The 5,460-nt window shown below is 43.0% G+C and overlaps 1 long non-coding RNA gene and 1 pseudogene across 1 annotated transcript; both read right to left on the bottom strand.

Moving 5' to 3' along the window:
* Positions 1-851: 851 nt before the first annotated feature.
* On the bottom strand, positions 852-1,750 carry LOC142775112 (UPF0598 protein CG30010-like; annotated as a pseudogene).
* Positions 1,751-2,444: 694 nt separating this feature from the next.
* LOC119175486 (uncharacterized) lies at positions 2,445-2,681 on the bottom strand. Its single transcript, XR_005110291.2, has 2 exons — positions 2,569-2,681; positions 2,445-2,493 (listed from the first exon to the last, which is right to left on the bottom strand). It is a non-coding gene; the product is annotated as an uncharacterized LOC119175486 (long non-coding RNA).
* Positions 2,682-5,460: the final 2,779 nt, after the last annotated feature.

Genomic DNA, 5,460 nt, shown 5'->3' on the forward strand with positions numbered 1-5,460 from the left:
AAGTTGGAATCTTTTACAAGATGCTTAGTTTCCTTTTATAAAAACATAAGATCGCCACAAGCATAAAATCACCACAAGTTGAAAAAAAAAGAAGCCAATTCAGAGGTGTCTTTGGAGATGTGTAGTGGTGCATGCGAAGATCAAGCCCATTTATAAAAAATCAAGAGTGCTTTACTTGGTAACCGGTGATTCACTTGATTATAATATTATGGGCAAGTTTGACAATAAGGATACACTGCTGTGTTAAGAATGCATGTTTTTTTTAACTACTTGTATATTGTGGAAAAGATTCGCAGCTAATAACATTAGCCCATTGCATACATTTACTAAACTCGTCGCTGCACAACTTGCCTAATCTTGACGATAGGAGCTTGGTACTTGGTAAAATTTATGAAACTGATTAGAGAACTGAAATAAATTATAGTAGACATTGATAATTTCTAATCACCAAATTTCATTTGCTATGTGTGGCATATTTGAAGCAATTTGCATGACAACTGTTTTACGTCACCGATGGCTTTTATTGGCTTTGTTGACAAATTGTCCACTATGTAGGCAAAGCTGTGGTGGCAAGGGTGAATTTTTTGCAAGTTGGCATCTTATTCATAGTGGAGAATGGAAAAAGTATGCAAATGAAAAGCATGGTTGTTTTGTTATCTTGGTAGTCTGCCAATGCAGCTGCCTAATGCCGTTTTTCAAACCTGTGCAGACTTCAAAAGTTAAATCACAATGACATGTAATGTGCATGTAATTTATTGCAACAACCATTGAATTCATCATGAGATGGTTGCATTAGATCCACACAGCATAACTAAATGTATCGTACATTCGCACCCTTTGAAAAATGCCAGTTGGGCAAGTAGGTGAACATTTAGAAAGATTTAAACTCATAAAGACAAAGGGAACATATTTGTGCCATGTTTAAGTGTATTGCAGCCAACAAAAACAGTATTTGAACAAGTTACATCTCAATTCAAAGGGCAATTGCCTGAGATTCTTTTACTCTTCTACAATAATTCATAGAACAATTTCCAAAACAATCAGTTTGTATTCTTTGAAGCATTGGGTAGCACAGGAATTTTCCTTTGAAACAATCATGCAGTGCAACTGATTTTGTAGTCACACTCATTATTCTGTTCCATTCCAACGAGACACCTTATTGATGACAGGCAGGAGACTATTTGATAGCTTGTAGCGAGTGCCATCCCAGTCAAAGTGAGTAGGTGGAGACTTATCACTGTCATCAGCAAAAGTAAAATGCTTGCTAAGCTCAATAGCCAGGAGTGAACGTATTAGCCCAACACCACCTGCCCTTTCAGGTGCTTGGTGATAGACCCTCCCTGTGCCAGGAGGCATGCAAAGGTGCTGTGGTGTAAATCAACTTTCAGTAGGTTGCCTGCATGATTGTGTAAGAAGAAGCCTTTTGAACCTGGCTATTTGCTTTCTTCGGGCAATTGTACAATGTGCGTGAAGACGAAGGGCAGGTCATCACAGCGGACAAAATTCATCTCCCGTCCACATGGAGAGATGAATGGAAATTCTGCTGTATACTTCCCAGTGTCATTATACTGCAGCCTGCGAAAGAAGAACTACAAGAATTTTTTTTTTCTGTAAAGCACAAAGAGGCTGTGTTAAGCATAATAAAAATGAAGCAATTTCTGTAATCAAATTCTGTCTACGCTTCCTGTTGTGTGTAAAAAAAATTCTGCTTATGCAATCTAAAACATACTAATACACTGCCGAGATACATGTACTTCATCACATACATAAAAGTTTATGGATCCTTATCATTTCTTATTTGCCGAAATTCACACTTGTTGCAAATGGTGACTTGTGGTGAATTTCTATAAGTGCAGCTAGTTAGTTGCTAAGATTGAACAATTGTACCAAGAATAATTTTTTAAAATAAATGCTTTGAGCACAAACAAAACCACCTAACTATAAGCAAACTGCAGTTAGTCAAAATGTACTTTCAATATTGCATGATATATTGAAACTACTTGTATGTAATATTGTCACTGTAAACAAAGTGCAGAATCACAAAAACAAGCAATACCGTGTTCGAATGCCAAACAACGATGTTTAAACAATGTTCACGCCAACTAATAAATTGAACTTCAGTACAGCGTCCTCGAAGCGCGAAAACATCAGCGACATAATAAAACTGGGGGGCACACGAACACCATTGATCACCGCCGGTAAGGTGGCATATCGCACGCAAGGCAAATGCGCTAACTTGTGACAGCAGAGCTTGCACGGTGGTTGCCGACGCGCGAAACTGGGTCGCACTAATGGGAGCTTATCAGCCGGAAGCAACGCATTAAAACAGACGTCACATCAACGTTTACGACATTTCAATGCACCACCCCTTGCGAAAGTACACCGACTACGCTAGAATTGTTTGCTCAGCATGACAAACTTGCCACGATAATTGATAACGATACCTTTGAAGCATGACGTGAAATTCTTCATTCTGGAATCATCTAGAAAGAGCTGCATGTCAGGAGACAAACTGTCAACACAACTTATTCTGATTAAGCAGCTCTTCTACAACAGAATAAGGCGTACCATTCCTTGATGGTCAATAAAATAGAAGTACTCCCTCGGGTACTCTTTCGTAGACTGGCCCTGTTCATAATGAAGATTTCTAATGACTACGCCCACAACGCGGCTTGATAGGTTACGGCACAATTTCCAGCACAACGCACGCCACTTCACCATTCTTCTAGAATATAGTAAATAAATTATTGACCACGCAACAGCCGACAAGCGATTAGGAGTCAGTAGCGCGTAGAAGTGGCTTGGCCACAAAACACTTATATCATAGAGAAATATACTATATTCCTATTTACTATATATTCTATGGACAATTTACTTATACAAGAGAAACTGTACCTTGAGAATGCAACGAAAATAAGAGTAGCGGTGGCGCCGGTGGCGTTCTCCAATTGCTTATCCGACCTAGAGATGGCGCTGGCATTGGTAGTGCAATACGAAGGGGTAGACACGGTATGCAGTGCATGTGGAGAGGAGGAGGAAACTGCCGAACACTTGATAATGTTCTGTAAAGGGCTTCACCCTATAGTTCAGGATGAAGGGGCAGAGTTTTTCAAAGCACTGGGGTTTAGGGACAGGGAGGGCAAAATAGACTTTAAGCGGGTAGAATTAACTAGAAGAAGGTTATCTGATTGGTAGCTAAAGTCAAAGCACGAGTGAAATTTAAACCCTTCACTGCAAAGTACTAGTCCTCAACCTCACTACTTAAAGAGAAAAAAAAGATAAATCTAGTGGTTACTTCACTAGGTATTACGGCTAGGCAGCGTTAGCCGCCGCCCAATCTAAAGGGTATAGCCACATCCATCCACCCAATGTGGTAGTGCATTGGTATTCTATGGTCGCTGCGGAGTCAGCCCGATAACTCTCAAGTTCACGCGATGGCCGTAGAGGGCAAAAAAATCGACCACGGCAAGTCAATTTTAGAAAACTCTAAGGTGCGGACGTGTTTTCGCGCGCTCTAGCTGTTCGGCAGATTCAAGTGTGTGCAAGGTTGTGCGAGGTCAGTTGGTGCAGGTGAAGCGCGCAACGAAAGATAAGTTTCTCTTCATTTCTTTGTGTTTGTGAACACTATTATTATTTTTTCTCTCCTAATCAATAATTAGCGTTGCGAGTACTGTAGGTGTGTGCAACACCTTCTAGATTTCCTGTGCCTGCCACATGAGCGCGAAACGCCGGTCATCTATGGCGACGCTGCCTACGTGGAGTAAGGGTCTTTGTACTCAGCCTTTGAGATTGGCAATTTTGGCGTTCGTTACTAATTTTAGAGGATTACTTGCAAAAAAAAGTTGCTCCTTGAATAACGGCGTCACATACGTAGGATTAATTATAATTACGTTTCCGCCTTTTTGAAACTTTTTTACGTTAATTTTGTTGCACAAAAGCTCCAAAAACGTAAAAACCTTTTGGCAGCGTCTTCTGCGCCGCGCGGCGCAGCAGCCATCCCCACACAGAAGTGGCTTCTGCACCGCACGGAAGTGACGTCACTTAAAAAAATGGCAGAGACTGCTGCGGCGCACAAGCCACCCCCACACAAAGACAACTCCTGCACCGCACGAAAGTGACGTCACGAAAAATCGTCACGACATACGTCGTTTTCGATTTAGCGCGTTGCTCGAATTTACCGAATCGGAACGTGACTCAGCTGCCCAGCAGACGCTCACTTGCTGCTGCTGCAGCTGGAGTACGGCTGGTTGCTGCTTCTGCGAGCTGTCTACAGGCCTTGTTCTGCTACATATTTGCAAGCCTCAAACATCATCTTCATGTAAGCTTAACCGCTCATTTTCACTGCTAATTATCTTTACTAACGTTTATATCCATCCCAATACGTATTTTTTGTGATTTTTTGCGTATAGGCTGATTTAGCAGTATCTGTACGCGGCCCTTTCTTTGGTCATCCGTGTTAACGTGCTTCGTATCTGTGTCGTAGTGCATTTGCGTAATTGACAGCCGTGTTTTAGATTAAATATTCACTTTCTTGTTTCTTTTTTTTCATGGTGTAATTCTGAATTGAAAGTGTGCGCAACATGACGCGTGTGTTAGTAGCGGGCAATTCAATTGTGAAATACGTGGACCAGTATTTCCCATCGCGCCGTGGCTTGTCTGTTAGCGTTGCCACACACAAAGGAATAAGGATTGAGCACTCGCTCTCAATGATTGCTGACAAGCTGGCCAGTTTTGATGTTATGATTGTACATGTTGGCACGAACAACACTGTTGACAGTGTCAACATGTGCATGGACAAATATCGCCAGCTCGTTCAGGGAATCATCGAAAGCAATCCCACGTTGCATGTAGCTTTTTCTGCCATTCTTCCTCGGGGGCAGAATCGGTACCGCCAAGGGGAAGAACAGTTGTGTGATGTTTGTCATTTGAATGACCACTACAGGAATGTGAATGCCGCACTCGCACAGCTTTGCCTGGAGAGGGGCTTCACTATCCTGGATAGTCTTGTAGACAGCTGGCCTGGATTCCTGAGCAGGGATGGTGTCCACCCCAGCCGGCTTGGCAACAAGGTGCTGGCAGACTTCCTGCACCGGGAGGCCTGTGCCTTGTCCACCCATCTAGAGAGGAGACACATCCAACAGTCCTACAAGGAGTCCAAGGCATCTGCGTGGAGTGGGTGGGCTCGGCAGGAGCACTTTGCCATCAACTTGGAAGTCGGTTTTTCAGCACTTGGTATGCATGCAGTTCAATATTCTCCAGCAGTAGGTGGACCTTCCGCAGCACCAGCTCCTGTCTGGAAAACCAGCAGTGCTCTCATGCAGAGACACGACACTGACCAACTGGCCAGTACCATTCATGGTATTGGCTTTACGCTCGTTGGCGGTGTCCGCGTTCGCTGCAAGGGAAGCAAGGCTTGGTGAACCTGGGACAGCCTGCCTTCCCCCATTTTCCATGGCACAA

This window comes from Rhipicephalus microplus, chromosome X (assembly GCF_043290135.1).
Source record: "Rhipicephalus microplus isolate Deutch F79 chromosome X, USDA_Rmic, whole genome shotgun sequence".
NCBI lineage: Eukaryota > Metazoa > Arthropoda > Arachnida > Ixodida > Ixodidae > Rhipicephalus > Rhipicephalus microplus.